Raw genomic sequence first — 20,000 nt, forward strand, 5'->3', positions numbered from 1 at the left:
GCTATTCTTTATTTGTTTTCTAGCTATTTACATCCACAAGAAGCTTTCCAGACACCTCTCCACTAGTTGACTGGCTTGCCCAAGAATCGAACCCGCCTAAGTACAGTCACCTTTCCCTCCACTGAGATGTCCTGCTCTAAGTTATACATTCCTCGCGATAACGAACTTGTTTGCTCTGCCCCCAAAGCCTGGGATGTGCTGGAGACTAGGCCACTGAGCTGGAAACTGGGGGAAATAATAGTCGGGAATGCAGTCTTACATTTTCCTCTTTCCTTCTCTTATCTTCTTCACTCTCTTCTTACATGTTTCCCTTCACTTCTTCTATCGTTTCTGCGTTTGTTCTTACATGTCTCTCTTTGCTTCTTTTGTCTTTTTCCTTTTCTTCTTATATTTTCTCTTTCCTTCTTATATCTTGTTCCATTTTTTCTTCCATTTTCTCTTTACTTATATATTTTTTCCTTTTCTTCTTACATGTCTCTCTTTCCTCCTTGTATCTTCTTCCCTTTCTACTTAAATTCCTCTCTTTTCCCTTTTCTTCCCTTTCTTCTTACATTTCTTTCCTTCTTTTATCTTCTTCACTTTCTTCTTACATTTTTCCCTTAACTTCTTGTATCTTTTTTTCTTTCTTTCATCTTACATTTCTCTCTTTACTTCTTTTCCTTCTTGCATGTCTCTCTTTGTTTCTTTTATCTTTTTCCCCCTTCCTCCTTTTCTTTTCCCCTCGGCGTGTTTTGGTACGAAAAAATAATCAATTTATCAGTCCTCTTTCTTTTTTTCTTTCCCCTCTATTTATCCTGTTAAAAAAATTGGATAAGGATACGTACTGATCCCATACTATAATACATATGGTTGTTGTTTAGAGGCAACTGACTGATTTGTAGACAAGTTCACCTGCTAAGAGAAACACATTTACGTAATATGAATAACGAAGAGTTGAATTATAATGACTAAGCGAACCATCCAGTATTTTTTTGTTTTTTTTTTCTCTCTCTGTGAATGACTGCTCTCCTCATAACCGTTGTCATAGTCTAGCATGAAAAGAAGAGGCACCTTAAGAGGCTGTCCCTGCTCTCCTGCTTATCTGGCAACAGGTATCGGGTTTGCTAATGGCCTTGTGTCGCCCTGGTAATGCACGCTCTGCTCCCTCCAGCCTGCATGTCCGCCTTTCTTTCCCTCCTCTTGCTTCTGTCTCCTTGTCTCCTTGTCTTCTTGTCCTTCATCATCACCTTCCAGTATGTTTTTTTTTTATTTCTCTCTTCTCTTCTCTTCATGATTAATGTTGCTGTTTTTATTTTTTCTAATTCTAGTTTTTTTTCTATCCTTTTCTGTCTTTTTTCTTTCTTATTTTTCTTTTCTTCTTCTTCTTTTTCCCTGCTATTCCTTCTTCTCCTAATTTTACTTCTTTCTCGTCTTCCTTTTTGCAGTGCTCTCTTTTGTTTCTTCAATTACTCAACCATTTTCCTTTTACCTCCACCTTCTGCTCCTCCTTCACCCACTTCTCTTTCTCCTCCTCTTTATCCTCCTTCTCCTTGTCCCAGTTAACTCTTTCTATTCTTAACTTGTTCTTTACCCCCATTTCCTCCTCCTTATGTAATCACCCTCCAAAACACACACATACACACACACACACACACACACACACACACACACACACACACACACACACACACACACACACACACACACACACACACAGTAAGCCTAAATCGATATAATTACGCTTAAGGGAGGTCAACAGAGGAGTTTGTTCCTTATATAGAGTGAATTACGCGTCTCTTCGGTGCCTTCTCCCACCAGGTGATCCTAACTTGATTACTTAGCCAGGTAATTTAGGAACGGAGCAAGAGGAGAATAACAAGAGGTCTAGATAAGTAAGCTGTAACGACGGTGAGTGTTTTTTATGGGTACTTGAGTAGGTTTTTGGTGGTGGTGGTGGTGGTGGTGGTGGTGGTGGTGGTGGTGGTGTGTGAGGCTTAGAACATAAGTTATTTGGATTAAAACAAACCATCCATCTTGATGAACAATTTCCAATAACACAGAAAAAGAGAAATGGTGGGATTAATTCATAGTAGCAATATAAACACATTCCAACAACAACAACAACAATAACAATAACATCACCCACCCACCTACCTACACACACACACACATCCCACCACCTACCCAACACATACTCACACACTCCCACACTCACCTCTTCCCTCACACCACCCGATCAGCTCCTCTCCAGACACCACGCTCTGCAACAAAAAGAAAAAAATACAAATAAATAAATAACAACACATATATATATAAATACGAATGACCCAAACTTCACCTCCACGTCCAACTCGCCTTACAAGCACCAGCCAACCCAATTGCCCAAGTTGGCGAGACTCTAATCAGCAGAGTAAGTGGCCTAAGAGCGAGAGCAGATGTGTGGGCGCTGCAAGTTTGTGACAGAGGCGGTATAGATCTCACCACCAGTTCGAGGCAGCGGTACAGAAGGGTAATGAGAGAGAGAGAGAGAGAGAGAGAGAGAGAGAGAGAGAGAGAGAGAGAGAGAGAGAGAGAGAGAGAGAGAGAGAGAGAGAGAGAGAGAGAGAGAGAGAGAGAGAGAGAGAGAGAGAGACGCTTTGAAACCCGAACTACAACGAAAGATCTGAGAATAAACTAAAAGAAAACGGAAATAAAGAAAAATAGAAAAAAAAAAGACCATGAAAGAGGTTGGATGGAGAAGCTGAGAAGGAAAAATGGAGGAAAAAAAGAATATAAATAAGACAAAAATGAGATGGACGAGACATGACAAGGAGGGAGATGAGGGAAAACAAAGATAATAGCAGAGAGAGAGAGAGAGAGAGAGAGAGAGAGAGAGAGAGAGAGAGAGAGAGAGAGAGAGAGAGAGAGAGAGAGAGAGAGAGAGAGAGAGAGAGAGAGAGAGAGAGAGAGAAATATAAAAAAAGTAAAGAAAAAACTGAAGGGAGACACGGGAAGCGAGGGAGACTAGGAAAATAAAAAAAAACGTGAAAATTTAAAAAGGGAGAAAAATAAGGAGAATGGAGGGAGACAGGTACGCCGGCAGCATATCAATACCTTGTTTCCTCTCGCGCGGGAAATATTGACGTCGATAAAACTTTGTTGAACGTGATGGGAAGACAAAAAGTTACGGAAGTTAAGAAGATATGTAACAGGTGTTCTCAGAGGAGGAGGAGGAGGAGGAGGAGAGCAAAGACGAAAAAGCAAATAGGATGAAATGTAAAGTGAAAGGAAAGGGGGAGAGAGAAAAGCAGAAAGATAGAGAAGATAAATAAAAAAAGAAATGAGAAAGGAGGAAAGAGCAATCACAACTGCAAATAGGATGGAGGAAAGGAGGAGGAAGGGTAGGAGAGAGGAGGATGGAGGAGCATGAGAAGAACTAAAAAATAAATAAAGAGGGAAAAGACGAGATGGAGACTACAAGGTAAGGAAGATGGAGAAAAACAAGAAAACTGGGAGGAGGGAAACACTGTAAGGAAAGGAGGAGAGGAGGAGTGGAAGGAAGAGTAGGGGAGAGAAGAAACGGAGGAAAGGAAGGGATCATACCCACTCCACCACCTCCTCCTTCTCCTCATCCTCTTCCACTTCCTCCTCCTCCTCCTTCCACGCCGGTGCTTCCATCTCACACGTCCAGGAACTCATCAAGGAAACGAGATCTGATTCCTTATCGAAAATGCGACACCCAACATGATTATGAAAGAAGTTCCTGATGAGAGAAGGATGGAAAAAAAAAACAAGAGTGAGGAAGAGAGGAAGAGAAACATAAAAGAAAAAAATATATGGACTGCACAGGAGTTAGAGGAGGAGGAGGAGGAGGAGGAGGAGGAGGAAAAGGGGGAAGAGGAGAAATAGCTTAAATTTAATGACAGTGGGGTAAAAATAGATGTGATGAAAACAGACATGAATCGAACAATACGAGAAGAAAAATCGGGATATTAAAAAAAAAATCATTAGCATCACGAGGAATAATTAAGGAGGAGGAGGAGGAGGAGGAGGAGGAGGAGGAGGAGGAGGAGGAGGAGGAGGAGATTAAACACGAGAAGTGAACTCGCCTTAAACACCCAATGCATCTATAATTAAAGCAAACAAATGAATATAACAATAGACATTACAATAATTAGCAGAGAGAGAGAGAGAGAGAGAGAGAGAGAGAGAGAGAGAGAGAGAGAGAGAGAGAGAGAGAGAGAGAGAGAGAGAGAGAGAGAGAGTCAGTATGCTTTAACTTGAGTGGGTGGAAGCAGGTGAGGCAAATCGGTAACAGAAGGAGGAGGAGGAGGAGGAGGAGTGGACGTGAAGGCGGGTGGAGCAGTGAGTAGGTGGAGGTGGGTGGGGCACAGTTGCTGTTAAAGGAGAAACAACACAGTACAAGGCCATCTCTCTCTCTCTCTCTCTCTCTCTCTCTCTCTCTCTCTCTCTCTCTCTCTCTCTCTCTCTCTGTGAACTTACACACACACACAGAATCAGCATTCCCATTCCAAACATTCCTACACGCACTTCACCACGCACTCCTCTGCCTACACAAAACCAACTCTCACTCACCTAAATCCACGCGCACACACACACACACACACACAAACACGTTCTCTTACTGGTCTTCCCACACTCCTCTTTCACTCACCCACTCCCCCTTCAACCCCCAACCAGACCCTCAATGCACCACGCCCATCACTCCTCTCTTCTGCACCTCCCTTACTCCTTCCTCCCATCCTCCCATCTCCCATCCCCTCCCACCACACCCACCTACGGCTCCAGATAGCGGCTCGCTACTCCTCCTCCCACGCGGGTGTTGGGTTCACGGTAATTTCACGTCTATTAGCCAGTCAAGACCCTCTGAAGTACTCCTCGTTACTGAAAACAAAAGTGGTGAATTGTGTTTAATTATTGCCGTGTTTGGAGAGTGAGTGATAGAGGGTGGGTGAGTGCATAGTCGGGTGGGTGAGTGAATGAGTAATTTTTGCTTACCGATACATGGGAAACGAATGAGAGGTTGAAAGAAGTGAATGAGTGAAGGAGAAAGTGAAACAGGAAGGTAATGAAAGGAAAGAGTGAGTTTAAAAGTGAGGGAGGAAGGGCATAATGAGTTTGTGAGTGAATGAATGAAGAAAGGAGATGAATGGATGAAGGAACGAAGATAGTGACTGTCAAAGAGAATAAAAAGAACACACATATCATAAGAGGGAAGGACAGAATAAACGTGCAGGAGCATAAATGAGGAAGCAAATGACAGAATGATAAAGGAAATGGAAAAAAAAAGACGAAATGGAAGACGAGATAGGAGAAACACCTACTTGCATAAATAAGAGTGAGGGGGAGGAGAAAGGAGAGAAGGAAGGAAGGAAGGAAGGAAGCAAGAAAAAGAGGCATGCAGATAGGATATGGAAGCATGACTAAGAGATAAAAATGAATGAAAATTAAAAAGGAGACAAAGGGAGGAAGAAAAGAAATAAGACAAAAATGTAAAAAGAGAGAGGGAAAAATAAAATAGGGAAGAGAAGAGATGAAGGAAGAGCACGAATAAGTAGGATAAAGGGAAGGAGAGGAAGGGAGCAGAGGGATGGTGGAGGGCGATGGAATGCTGCGGCGGTTTCGTCAGCATTAGATGATAATTATGATAAAGGGAAGGATGGCGCTCCAGTGAGGCGAGATAAATTTTTCTCATTAGCAGAGAGAGAGAGAGAGAGAGAGAGAGAGAGAGAGAGAGAGAGAGAGAGAGAGAGAGAGAGAGAGAGAGAGAGAGAGAGAGAGAGAGAGAGAGAATGAAAGTGGTGAGGTAGAAAAAGGAAGCATGTGAGAGAAAAGTAAACCAATATTTATGAACAAAAATGTAGAGAGAATGATTTTTCAGAGAGAGAGAGAGAGAGAGAGAGAGAGAGAGAGAGAGAGAGAGAGAGAGAGAGAGAGAGAGAGAGAGAGAGAGAGAGAGAGAGAGAGAGAGAGAGAGAGATGAAAAAGAATGCAGTGGACACTTTAATTCACTTATAGACAAAGAACCTTTCCTCATCATTTGTTGCCATACTCCTTTTAAGGCATTACTGTTCACCTTGTTTTTTTTTTCTGTATCCACCAATATTCTCTCTCTCTCTCTCTCTCTCTCTCTCTCTCTCTCTCTCTCTCTCTCTCTCTCTCTCTCTCCCAGCTGCTATCTACCTACTATCTATCTATCTATACAACCATCTATCTATCTGTCTGTCTATATATGTATCCATCTAAATATCCAAGAGAGAGAGAGAGAGAGAGAGAGAGAGAGAGAGAGAGAGAGAGAGAGAGAGAGAGAGAGAGAGAGAGAGAGAGAGAGAGAGAGAGAGAGAGAGAGAGAGAGAGAGAGAGAGCGCCAGCCAGGTATCGTCAGTTCCATCTCTTTCACTTGCAAACTCTGCCACATTTTTTTCTTATTTTTTTCTTTCACCTTCCTACGACTTACACTGTTTTGGAAGAGAATAGAGAGACGCGTAGGGGTAAATTGGGTTTTCCTTTGAGAATCCATCCACCATAAACCTTTTTTTACGAGAACAGAGATTAAGTGATCCATTTTATATGAGTTTTTATTGCAGTCCCTCCTCCAATCTTCCATACAAAAAGAGAGAGAGAGAGAGAGAGAGAGAGAGAGAGAGAGAGAGAGAGAGAGAGAGAGAGAGAGAGAGAGAGAGAGAGAGAGAGAGAGAGAGAGAGAGAGAGAGAGAGAGAGAGAGAGAGAGAGAGAGAGAGAGAGAGAGAGGGGGGGAAGGCAGTAAAGGGAAAGACAGAAGAGTAGGCAGGAATGGAAAGATAACAGAAATATGCACTCCACTGGACGTCCATTCATCTTTGTTTCAGTAAATTTGGTGCGAATAATGAGAACAGTTTATGTGAGCGAGGACAATTATTCATTCACTTTTGTAATTCTTTCCTTTACTTTTAATTCTTTTCTCAGGTTCATGTGTCTTTGCTTCCTCAGTCCGACACTTTATTAAATCATGCTGACAAAGGTGAGAGAGAGAGAGAGAGAGAGAGAGAGAGAGAGAGAGAGAGAGAGAGAGAGAGAGAGAGAGAGAGAGAGAGAGAGAGAGAGAGAGAGAGAGAGAGAGAGAGAGAGAATTTTCATCGATTACAAAGCTTCCTTGAGATCCATTAAAAAATATACACACACACACACACACACACACACACACACACACACACACACACACACACACACACACACACACAATTAAAAAATAATTACATACTTTTAAATTTTTCCCCTCCTGATCAAAATATTTTCCCCGATCACTCTCTTTGTGCCTCAACTTTCTGAAGACGCGTCTGGAAAAAATAACAAAAAAATATTAATTCTAACAAGCCACACGTGCGCTCCCTCTACATGTTTGCGATACGTCAAAATACCTGTTTTCCCTCCCTGCAATAATGCCCTTAACGTTTTCTTTATGCGAGTCTTCAAAAATATATTGGTGTCTGGATCAAAGTCTCTGCTCCCCCCTCTCTCTCTCTCTCTCTCTCTCTCTCTCTCTCTCTCTCTCTCTCTCTCTCTCGGCATCAATAGCATTTTTTATATATTTTCATAGAGGAGAAATTAAAATGGTTCACTATATCCATCGAAATAAAAATGGAAAACAGTAATTATCTTGACTCCGATAATAATGACGCGAGAGAGAGAGAGAGAGAGAGAGAGAGAGAGAGAGAGAGAGAGAGAGAGAGAGAGAGAGAGAGAGAGAGAGAGAGAGAGAATCCACTAGCCATAGAAGCTCCGTCAGGAGTTGACTTCACTCAATTAGTTCGGCCCACTTGTCACCCACGGGAAAAAGAAAGGCGGGGGAAGAGGAGAGGCTAGGGAATAGGAAAACTAGGAGGGGGAGGGAACTGTGGAGGGAGGGGAAGGCAGGGGAAAGGAGGGGAGGGAGAAAAAGGGAGAGGAAAAGAGAAAATAGAGGAGAAAAGTCAGCGAAGAGTGATGGGAGAGGGAGGAGATACTACTACTATTACTACTACTACTATTACTACTACTACTACTACTTCTACTACTTCTACAACTACTACAACTACTACAACTACTACAACTACTACTACTACTACTACTACTACTTTACTATGCTGCTTCTCTCACTTCAGGTTAGATCAGACAGTAGCTTATCACAAACCAGCCGAAAGAGGGCGAACAAGACTACATTTGTCCTTCCTTTGTGTTCCTTTGTGAGAGACGGAGAGAATAACAAACACTCGTATAACCCTCATAAGCCCTCACGCATAGTCACAGTCGTCCCAAGAAGTAAGGGTGGAGAGTCACGTGAATTCAGTCTCTATAAGCGGAAGAGAAATTAACACGGACTCGTGAGCTCCTTCAAAGATCAAGAGTTGAGGAGGTGACTAACGGAGATTCTCTATGGCATCTGTATATTGTTGTATATTGTAGGACAGGAGAGCATTGAATTTCTAGAGCATATATTGAACTCAGAGAAGATACAGTTATATGTAGACAGCCACGAGAGAGAGAGAGAGAGAGAGAGAGAGAGAGAGAGAGAGAGAGAGAGAGAGAGAGAGAGAGAGAGAGAGAGAGAGAGAGAGAGAGAGAGAGAGAGAGAATCAGGGAAAGAAGTAAAAATCACAAGTGGAAACGGAGAAACGAAAGGCAGAGAGAGAAAAACGCAATAAGAATGAGAAAAAGGAAAAAGAATGAGACGGGGAGGGAAACTGGGAAAGAGAGGAAAAATAATGGGAAACAGGAGAATACACGCCGAAAAGAATAAGACGGAGAAGGAAGACAAAAGACAGAGAGGGAGGAAGGGAGAGACGGGGACGTAGGAGAGGTAGAGGAAAGGGAAAACAGAGAAGCAGGGAAAAAAAAAGAGAAAAGTCAGGAAGCAAGGAGGTGGAATAGATTGTTAAGTGAGGGAGAAGATCAAAGTATCTCAGCTGAAGGTGTGAGGAGAGAAAATACAGGTGAGAGAGAGAGAGAGAGAGAGAGAGAGAGAGAGAGAGAGAGAGAGAGAGAGAGAGAGAGAGAGAGAGAGAGAGAGAGAGAGAGAGAGAGAGAGAGAGAGAGAGAGAGAGAGAGAGAGAGAGAGAGAGAGGACACAGCAACAAGGTGATACAAAGCCGCATGCAAAAACTTCAAATAAATAACAAATAAAATAAAACTAGAGAAAGAAAAGAAAACAAAAAAAAATATAAAAAAGTAAAATCTATGGGAAAAAAACAGAGAGAGAGAGAGAGAGAGAGAGAGAGAGAGAGAGAGAGAGAGAGAGAGAGAGAGAGAGAGAGAGAGAGAGAGAGAGAGAGAGAGAGAGAGAGAGAGATTGGTTACAGAAGAGGGGAAGGGGGAAAAAGTTAAAGACACGAAGGAAACAACCAGAACGAAGGGAAGGGAATGAGGGGAAGGGAAAGAGGAGGAGGGGAAGGGAAACTATAAATAAGGAGGGGAGCAGGAAGGGGGAAAAGTTAACAGAAGCTGGCAGCAAATATACGAGAGGGGAGGGAAAAGTTTAGGAGACAAATAAGGAAATGAGAAATGATGTGAATGATACAATAAATAATAGTATGAAATAAAACAGATAAAGGAAAATGAATTGGATTGATTACAGGATTAAACGCGACGTGATTAATTTGAGTGGAAAGGGAAAATGCAGTTGCCATTACAAATATTAATGCTTTATACTTTATTTATTTATCTATCTTTTTCTTTTGTGTTGGAAAATAAAGAATTCACGATAAGTTTACCATTTCCCTTTACAATTATACTTCCCCCCCAATAATTTTCCTTTCATTTGTTTCCTTTTCCTGTATAACCCTGCCTCTGCTACCCTTTCACTTCCCTATCCCATTCTTTCCTTCCTCGTTTATTCTTTTATTTTCTATTATCAACATATCTTCCCTGTCACGTGTTTCCCTCTTCCCTATAACTCTTTATTTTCCTTTCATTCCTATTTACTTTTCCTTTTTCCCTTCCTTACCTCAACTTTCATTTCACCCCTCTTCATCTCTCCTTCCTTCTTTCCTTCTTTCCTTTCCTTCCTGCATTTGACTTCTTTTTCCTCTTTTCTTACTATTTGTTTTCTTCTAGTATTTTCTTGCCTGTTTCCCGTTTAGACTTTTTTTCTTTTTCTCGTTACTTTCTTTGATTCTTATTTCATCTCTCTTCCACCTTTCCTCCTTATTTTCTTCCCATACTTTCCTTACTACTTGTTTTTGTTTATTTCCCTATTTCGTATTCACGTTCCTCTCTTCTTTCCCCTGCTATTGTATTTCTATTTTCCTATATTTCCCTCTCTCTCTCTCTCTCTCTCTCTCTCTCTCTCTCTCTCTCTCTCTCTCTCTCTCTCTCTCTCTCTCTCTCTCTCTCTCTCTCTCATGCACCAAGAGGCCTTCTGTAAACTAATTAGCTTAATTAGCTTGACAAGACTCACTTATGTTATTTAGTCGTTCTGTCACATAAATATCGGAGATGAAAGGTGTAAGTTAACAGGCAAGACTACGATGACAACAACAACAACAACAACAACAACAACAACAACAACAACAATGATAATACCGATGATAATGTAATATACTACTATACTACTATACTATACTACTACTACTACTACTACTACTACTACTACTACTGCTGCTACTACTACTACTGCTATTATTACTACTAGCACTACTATTGCTATTACTAATGATAAAAGTATCACTGTAAATCCCTATATAAAGTTTAAGCAAGTTTTACTGCAAATGACATTTCTTGCCACAATATAATATTATTTGTAAACAGAAGACGCTATTGAATAAAATGTACTCTCTCTCTCTCTCTCTCTCTCTCTCTCTCTCTCTCTCTCTCTCTCTCTCTCTCTCTCTCTCTCTCTCTCTCTCTCTCCCTTATACACATTCTACAATCTCCGTTCTCTCCATTTCAATCTCCGTTTTTCTCTCTCCCTCTCTCTTGTCTTTTCAACCCCCTCTATCTTTTTACCCTTTTTTCCCTCTCTTCAGCCCACGTCCCTTGCCACTCCATCACACCCTCTTCCCTCCCAGTCGCCCTCCCGTCACTCATCTCGTTAGAGGTTTACCGCCACGTGCATGAAGGGCGGCTACCCACTCACTGAAGAGCGTCTGGTGGTGAAACTAACTCTACTTAAGTTTCCTTCTTCCTTCTCTGCTTGTCTTACCATTGCTCCTAATCCTCTTTCATCTCTCGTGATTCTCCTCATTCTCATCCTTCCTTTCTCTTCTCCTTGCTTACGATGCTGCTCTGCTTGCTTGCTACTCCTTCAGCGCCTGCCTCACGTGGGTCAACTAGTCTTTTGCAGTCTTGTTCTTTCATGTTCTTTCACGGCCTTTATCTTTCTTTTCTTCCTCATCTTTTACCTCTTTTCTTATATGCTCTTCATCCTTCGCTTTGTTCATCTTTACATCTCATACTTCTCATTCATCCTTCCTCCTTCTCCTTCTCGTCCTCTTCATCTTAAGTAGCTAAGGAAGTAAACTCGCTATTAATATCAACTTTTTTTTGCTCTTTGCAGGTAAGAGTGAAGGGCGAGGGTAGAGGCGTCCCTAAAGGAGGTGGTAAGTATTCATATCTCTCCAGTGTAGCTTTGTTCTGGCCACGTAACACTCTCAGGTGCGCCACGCGTCGTCACGGGTCATCACGGGTCATCACGGGTCATCAAGGGCCGTCACACGTGTCCCGGTAGATTGATAGGTATGGGGGCGATGATGGGTGGAAATGGGGCACTGCTCGTGTGGGCTGCGTGGGTCAAAGACTGGGAGAATGTGGTATATATTCTTTTCCTCTCCTGATAGTACATACTTATACCGCTCGGGTCTTGGGTTCTTGCAGTTTCCCTTGTGTTCTTGTCTTGTTTCCCTTCCAAGAGTTGTCTTTGCTTTTCATTTTTGCTTTCTTTCTTGCTCCTTGTTCTGTTTCTCCTTACTATTACGTTCTTCCTCCTCCATATTCCGCTTTTCTCTTGTTTCTAGTTACAAACTTCTACTACTGCTGTTGTTGTTGTTAACTGCGTTCGGCTTTTGGCTTCTTGCAGTTTCCCTTATCTTCTTTGTTTCCCTTCCTACAGTTTTCTTTACTTTTCGTATTTTTATCCCTCCTCGTATTGTTTCCCCATTCTTCGCTTTCTTCCTCAATATTTTGCTTTTGTCTTGTATCTGCTTATCAACTTCTGTTACTCCGACTGTTATTATTGTGTTTATCCTCTTCCTGGTTTCTTTACTTCTTTGTTTTCTTCTTTAGTGTTCTTCTTCCTCTTCTTTTTCCGTTCACCTGCTTTTGCTACTGATATTGATGTTGTTTAGTTATTGATTTTGTTCTTTCTCTTATCGTCTTCTTCAATTTCCCTTCGTTGTTTTTCTTCATTATTATTCACCCAACAGCAACGCCACAGAGTTATTAATCAGGTTCCTTCTCTTATTAGCTAATTCACTTTCTCTCTTTCTTCCTCTCTTCGTCTAATTGTCCAGCTCATGTTATTATTCTTGTTCGTGTTACTATGCTTTCTTTATTTCTTGGTCTTTCCTCTTCCACTATATTCTCTTACTGGTTTATTTATTTTTTCTTTCTTCCCTCGACCTAAATACGCAGCCCATGCTATTGTTATTAATTCTGTTCAGCTTTTTCTTTACTACTTTGCTTTATTCCTCCACAACTTCATCTCTTTTTTTTTCTGATGTAACTGTGCAACTCATCACATTGTTCATATTCCTTTGCTTTCTTCATTTTTTCGTCTTTTCTGTTTCACAACCTCCTCCTCCTCCTCCTCCATTCTCTGCTCATCACCATCATCTCCTCCTACGTAACATTATGGCCAGAGGGGATACAGGGCTCAGAGAGGGGAGCAATAACGCAGGGTCGTCAGCGATTCCTGGGCAGAATGGTTCGTCCCCGCGTCCCTCCCAGCCATTCAAGCCTCGTCTGTCCGCCGCAATACTCCTCTCTTTATGCCTCGGCTTCCATAGGTTTTCCCCTTGTGCCATATCAACTTTCTCAAGAGGCTATCACGTTGAAGTACATGAGGGTTTGTTCAGGTTTCAATGACGTTTCTATTGGACATTGTTCTTTTTTCTCTTTTATTATCTATTAGCTTCGATTTACATTTTTTTCCCCTTTGCGTTGACGTATATGGACGATTGTTCAAGTTTCAATGGTATTTTTACAGGAAATTTATCTTTTTTCTCTCCTCTTAGTTTCTATGTCAGTTTTCTTTCATACTCCCGTCCCACGCACTGTTTCTCAAGAGATACGTGTTGACATATACAAGGAATCGTTAAAGTTTGACTGGGATTTCAACTGAACATTTCTTCTTTTCTTCCTTTTTTTCCAAGTTTTCCACGCTTGTCTCTTTGCATCCCTAGTATATTTTTTATGTCTATCCTATGAAGTTTCTAAAGAGTTAGTCACATTAAAAATATATATATAGAGAGAATGAAAAATTTGAGCTCCACAAGTCCATTTCAAGAATTAACCTTATTGCTGCTCCTTTACATCAATTTTCCACTCCTACTTATTTTTTTTTCTGCTCCACGACGCTCACTCAAGAGACAATCACGTTGAAAACAAAAAGAGGAAAAATTTGAGTTCACTATTTATTTTTACCATTTACTAACTCACTTTCATCTCCTCACTTTAATTTCCTACTTCAACATATTCTTTTTCGTCCCATGAAGCTGACCACGAGCCATTCACGGTAAAATATACGAACTGAATATAAAGCACAGCAAAAGCTTGAGTCCAACAACATTTATATTTCACTAGTTACCTAATTTCTATCCCTTTTTAATAACACTCTACTTCCGCTTTGTTTTTTTCTTCACTGTAGTTCATCAAAAGCCATCCACGTCAAAATATATGAGATAATTTGTCAAAGTTAAAATAATATATCAAGAGAATATATACCTGACTCTCTCTCTCTCTCTCTCTCTCTCTCTCTCTCTCTCTCTCTCTCTCTCTCTCTCTCTCTCTCTCTCTCTCTCTCTCTCTCTCCCTCAATTTCCACGCCTGAATTTCTCTCCCCCAATAGCCACTGTCAGGAATGACTGCTCCCCACCACCCACGTGAAAATTATAATGATGTAGTTGTATTCATCTATTCTTCATTCATTCATTAGCAGACCCTTGCTTTCTCTCCCCATTGCAACATACACACACACACACACAAACACACACACACACACACTTGTATCTCACAGTTCACTCGTTCCCTTCATTCCCTTCCCTTTCAGTTCTGCTTTCTGCATCTTCGCTCTCACCATTAATTAAAATGGAAATATTCATTCATACTTTACCCGCGTATAAAATCGTGGCCGTACAGTGGCGACTACTACTATTACTACTACTACTACTACTACTACTATTATTATTATTATTACTATGGGGATATTAGATATGAGCTTAGAAATTAAAATGAAACGGGAATACTGTTACAGTATTCCGCGGTCCACGTTTTTTCCATAGCTATCCATATTATTATTATTATTATAATTTTCTCTTATATCACCACCACCACCACTACTACTACTACTACTACTACTACTACTACTACTACTACTGCTGCTGCTGCTGCTGCTGCTGCTACTATTACTAAAGCGATGACAATAACGACTATTACTACCACCACAACTACTAAACCTTATCACGTACACACAATACTTCCTCTTCTAGGACACTAACTACAATATTCGTAAATAATCTCTACCATTACTAGCCGGGCAGCTTCTTACTCCTTTTTCTCAGCTTTCTCCTCCTTCTCCATCTTCGCCTCCTTCAAGATCTCAGCAAGTGTCACTCTCCGCCTCCAAGCAGTAAGAGGCAAGACTTCCCGCCCCTCAGGCAGCGGCGGCCGTGACTGAGACCTGGACAACGGTAGCTAACGACACGTTCATCCCTGTCATAATGAGCGCGTTAATGAGACACAGTAACGAGAGTGCAAATGAAGCAAGCAAGCACAGTATCCCTCCTCACTGTTCTACACTCCCCCCACACCCCTCAGCATTCCCCTTTAACTTCCCCAGGTCAGAATATGATAAGGCTTTACCTCGGTGTGTGTTTCTAATATTAGCATTCAGTTCCTAAAAATATCGTGTCAAGTTTGAAAAGGAAAATACACAACCGTTATGATTCTGAGGCTGACCTTTGAATCAACTGACCCCGGGTGTATTTTTAATGCGTGGCGAGCGTGGGTGTGTGGCGTCGGGTGCACGAGGTGGAGTGTGGGCGTGGCGGCGACGAGTAGGTGTTGAGCGTGATAAAAAATGGATGAGCATGTATTTTAAAGGGTAGAAGACAGAAGAAGGATGATCCGCTGTGGCAACTCCTAATGGAAGCAGCGAAAGGAGAAGCAGTATGTATTTTCAAAAGGTGCCTGTGAGGTAGTGTAATAAAGTGGGTGTGTTTTTTAAGGAGCTATATATTGATGTAAAAAATATGTGCGTGTGAATAGAAGAAGGATGTAGAGGTGGCGCTAGTGTAATAAAAAAAGGTAGTGTGGGTGTGTTTTTTAGACAGGTTAGTCTAATAAAGCTGACGTTTTTAGATTGTAGGCGCCGAGGTGATGTATGGGCGTAGAGGCGTGTCAGGGGTGAGGGCGTGGCGGCGATTTAATCAAGTAGGTGTCCTGCCGTGTTAAAGCTGTAGGCGTGGTGTTGATGTAATAGAAGAGCAGTGTTGAGGCTGTGTTTTAGATGCAAGATTGGTGGTGACGTGGTGAACTGGGCGTGCGGTGTTGCGATGGTCTGTAGGTATGAGAGATAAGAAAGTAGGCTTGTGGGCGTGAGGAGACTGTGTGGGTGTATACATGTAGGCGTGGTAAGGCTGTAGATAAGATTGGTAACATAAAGCATTGTGGATGTGGCAAGATTGTGTGGGTGGACGTGGGGAGGCTGTTGATATGATAGATAACATAAAGCCTCGTGCGTGTGGCAAGATTGTGTGGGTGTATATGTTTATGCAAGTGTGGTAAGGCTGTAGATATGATGGATAAAGTACGTTTGTGGGCGTGAGGAGACTGTGGGTGTATAAATGTGTGGGCGTGGAGGTTCGGGCCCTACTATTTACGGTGTTATGAGCAGGCACGTTATTACTATTCATTTTATTTATTCACTCTCTTTTTTTTCATATCTCGTCTCGTGTTCCATTAACTTTACGAGCCATTGTTAGCCAGCACCATATAAACAATTTTCATACCTTTTTTTTTCTCTCTCTCTCATTAACGGGAAAATATTTGAATTTCGTAAAAGTAATATCTATTAATTTTTGTCTGTCCGTCTGTACGTCTCTCTCTCTCTCTCTCTCTCTCTCTCTCTCTCTCTCTCTCTCTCTCTCTCTCTCTCTCTCTCTCTCTCTCTCTCAACTCCCACTAGACACCTACCCTTATCTTCACACACACACACACACACACACACACACACACACACACACACACACACACCAAAACAATCCATCACATCACAAGACTTCCTCATCTTCTCCTCCTCCTCCTCCTCTTCCTCCTCTTCCTGCTCCTACATCCCCCGGGACCCCTAACACTCATAATACAAAGGAGAGAACGCTGACAGGATGACAAACCGTTCCAACTTACCTGACGCCTCTCCCGGCTATCCCATGACACCCACTCTCAGGCAGCCAGACAGCCTCACCCGCAGCCCACTCACACCCTCTCGTCCTCGTCGTCCCCGGCATTAATCTTCCTCAAGCAAGATTGCGCCGCTCACTCGAACATTGAGGCGAGGAAGAGCGAAACTTTGAGAGCTAATTTTAATGAGTTTTAGAAAGCGACCTACGAGTTTCGATCATTTTTTGCTCAGTGGAGGAGGAGGATTTGGAGGAGGAGGAATGAAGGCCAGAGGGATGTTTTTCGTTTCTCTGCTGAAGATAAAGGGAAAAAAAGAGGAAAAGTTTGGCCCTTAATTTCGGAGTTGTCACCCAGGAAGTGTCTTATCGTTATATCTCACCCCACCCCTCCCATTTTTTATGTTTCCTTCCTCCGCTGAAGCTGCCACTAATGTTCACCTCACTCTGTATCTGTAACCTCTGTGCATATTGGCATCTACCTCCACAACCCAGTAATTATGGAGTTGTGTTGTCTTCAGGAGAGACTGTCTATCTATCTATCTATCTGTCTATCTATCTATCTACCTACCTGTCTATCCTAGTCTGCTCCGCATCTACATTGCAACTGTCATTAATGTTCAACTGACAAACCTATTCCACGTTACACTGTCGCAGGAGAAATTTCATGATTTATGAGGAAATGTTTGGAAGAAAACATGTATTCCCTCCCACAAAATTAATATCCTGAGTAGGAATTTCATTATTTGTACGGGATATAGAGAAAAAAAGATACCACAAAACAATCACGTTTTCTTCTTCTCTTCTGGAGGCGAAATTTATTGTCCTTCCCACAATACACGTCACCACATAACAAATGACGGTCACTTCTGCCTCGGTGACGCCAAGTGATCTCACGAGGTGGAAATGGAATTATTTGGTCACGCCTCCCACCTGAAGGAGTTCCCAGAAAGAGAATCCCACATTATCTTTCTCTTTTCCTTGGTGAAAGAAAGTGGTGAAAAAATTTTGCATAACCGAGGGCTAATGAAATCTATATATCAGGAATTATCAAGAGTACAAAGACAGACTAAATAAAAAATACAGATTGAAAATAATTAGCAGTGAATGTGAACTTAAAAAAATTCAAGATCGGAAATTATTGCAGGTGAAAATGTAAATAAAATTACAATCATTGAGAGTAAGAAAATACACCAAAGTAAACTACGTATCAGAAATGACTAGGAGCGCAAGCAAATCCCAGTCAATTCTAGTCAGTTCCGAGGATTAGTTTGCGATTCCAATTACGTACGGGGAAGCGAGACCTGGCGTCAGTTCCCGGAAGCAACGCAGGACTCCATTTAGTGCGGAAAGGATCCTTCGTGAGGTTTAGTTAATCCAGTTAAGTCCTATCGAATCCTTTTAAATCCTGGGGAATTCCAAGATGTCCCAGAGCAGCGGGTCCTAATGAATGGCGATGAGTCTGGTCAAGGTCGTTTGGTCATTTCAGTTACAGCAAGTTAGCCTTTGGTGCCATCAGTGCTAACGGTCTTCACCCACACAGGCGCCTCATATTTTCAGTCTTTTCGGCGCTTTATTTTGACATTCAACTGGCTCTAGTGGAGGATGGTAAAGTTTTCAAAGAGGCTAATATAATTCCAGTAAAAGTTTAATAGGATTCAGCAGCGTCAATAGAGAAGAACACCCACGAGAACCTGACTAATAATGTCTGTGACCTTTAAACATACTCCTAATGAGAAGGCAAAGCAAAACAGAAGATACTAACATACAGAAGGTTCCGTCAAGGGGCAGGAAGTGGAGGAGAGAAAGAACCGAGTAGAATAGGCAAAAGAGGACTCGGATACACCAATAACCATCAAATTCCGAACCTTTTTAAACATACTAACGATGAGAGAAAAGCAAGCGTTCAAGAATACAAGAAGGCATACAAACCAACAACACACAGATTCCGTCACGGGATAAGGACTGGAGAAGAGAATGAATCGAACAGAGAAGGTAACAGAGGACTCAGATACACCAATAACAGACGACTCAGATACACCAATAACCACCAGATTCCGAACCTTTACTCATGCACACAAGAGAGATGCAGGAGATTGAGGATCTATCGGGAATGGCAGAGAATCCACTACCACAAAGGGAGATTCTGAGAGCGAAGCCACCGGGAAATAATTGCTCTTATTAGTCAGTGTTACAGAGCGACGCAGACCCATGACAACCTTAACTATACTCTATACTACGATCTTAAATACCTCTCCCATCCCTCTCCAAGCCACGCCGTCTCAACCAGTAAGCCTCTCCCAGTCCCTCATGGTCAGGTGGCGTGGCAAGGAGGAGGGCATCAGTAGGTTAATCTCTTGCCCTGGTACTAGTGACCTGTTGGTTATTCACACACCATCTCTCTCTCTCTCTCTCTCTCTCTCTCTCTCTCTCTCTCTCTCTCTCTCTCTCTCTCTCTCTCTCTCTCTCTCTCAGTCACGCGCGTGCGTCTCCAAAGTTCATTTCTCCACCCACATGTGCTGCTAATGAGGCTTGAAAACACCTGGATGACCCACTCGACCAGGTGTGTGTGTGTGTGTGTGTGTGTGTGTGTGTGTGTGTGTGTGTGTGTGTGTGTGTGTGTGTGTGTGTGTGTGTGTGTGTGTGTGTGTGTGAGAGAGAGAGAGAGAGAGAGAGAGAGAGAGAGAGAGAGAGAGAGAGAGAGAGAGAGAGAGAGAGAGAGAGAGAGAGAGAGAGAGAGAATGAATATGTAACGAGGCAGTTGTATAACGTGTGTGTGTGTGTGTGTGTGTGTGTGTGTGTGTGTGTGTGTGTGTGTGTGTGTGTGTGTGTGTGTGTGTGTGTGTGTGTGTGTGTGTGTGTGTGTGTGTGTGTGTGTGTGTGTGTGTGTGTGTATATAACAGACTGCTCAGATATCATTCAAGCCTACAACAGAATTTACAATAAGAGGAGGAGGTGGAGGAAGAGGTGGTGCATCGCTTCTGAATGGATAACAAGAGCGCTAACACGTCCATCAGTGATCTATTGTTAAACGGAAGAGGAGGAGGAGGAGGAGGAGGAGGAGGAGGAGGAGGAGGAGGAGGAGGAGGAGGAGGAGGAGGAGGAGGAGGAGGAGGAGGTACTTTCCATAATGAATAGTATAGTGAGAGAGAGAGAGAGAGAGAGAGAGAGAGAGAGAGAGAGAGAGAGAGAGAGAGAGAGAGAGAGAGAGAGAGAGAGAGAGAGAGAGAGAGAGAGAGAGAGAGAGTTTGGATATGCCTACTTTTCTCATTAATTTATTTTCATACCGCTCTTCCCCTCATCTATGAAAAAAATAATACAAATACACACATTCATTAATTCCCAAAGCTTCACCACCTTCCATTTATTATACCTCTTGATATTACATTTCCATCTTTTATCCTCACATTTTCCATTGCTACCTTTTCCACATATGTATACATGAATATATATATACT

The 20,000-nt window shown here is 42.1% G+C and overlaps 1 protein-coding gene across 6 annotated transcripts in view; it reads right to left on the reverse strand.

Annotated features, from left to right (window-relative positions):
* The window catches only part of LOC135106094 (RING finger protein 37-like), a 350,223-nt gene that overhangs the window by 81,057 nt on the left and 249,166 nt on the right, over nt 1–20,000 (reverse strand). For 5 of the 6 annotated variants that reach the window (XM_064014935.1, XM_064014939.1, XM_064014934.1 and 2 more), the window contains one exon: nt 2,195–2,240. The gene's annotated coding sequence lies outside the window, so the exon portion shown is untranslated. Of the gene's footprint in view, nt 1–2,194; nt 2,241–20,000 lie in introns of those variants that run through there. The other variant, XM_064014944.1, reaches the window with a different exon arrangement.

Source organism: Scylla paramamosain, chromosome 12 (assembly GCF_035594125.1).
Source record: "Scylla paramamosain isolate STU-SP2022 chromosome 12, ASM3559412v1, whole genome shotgun sequence".
In the NCBI taxonomy this organism is placed as follows: Eukaryota; Metazoa; Arthropoda; class Malacostraca; order Decapoda; family Portunidae; genus Scylla; species Scylla paramamosain.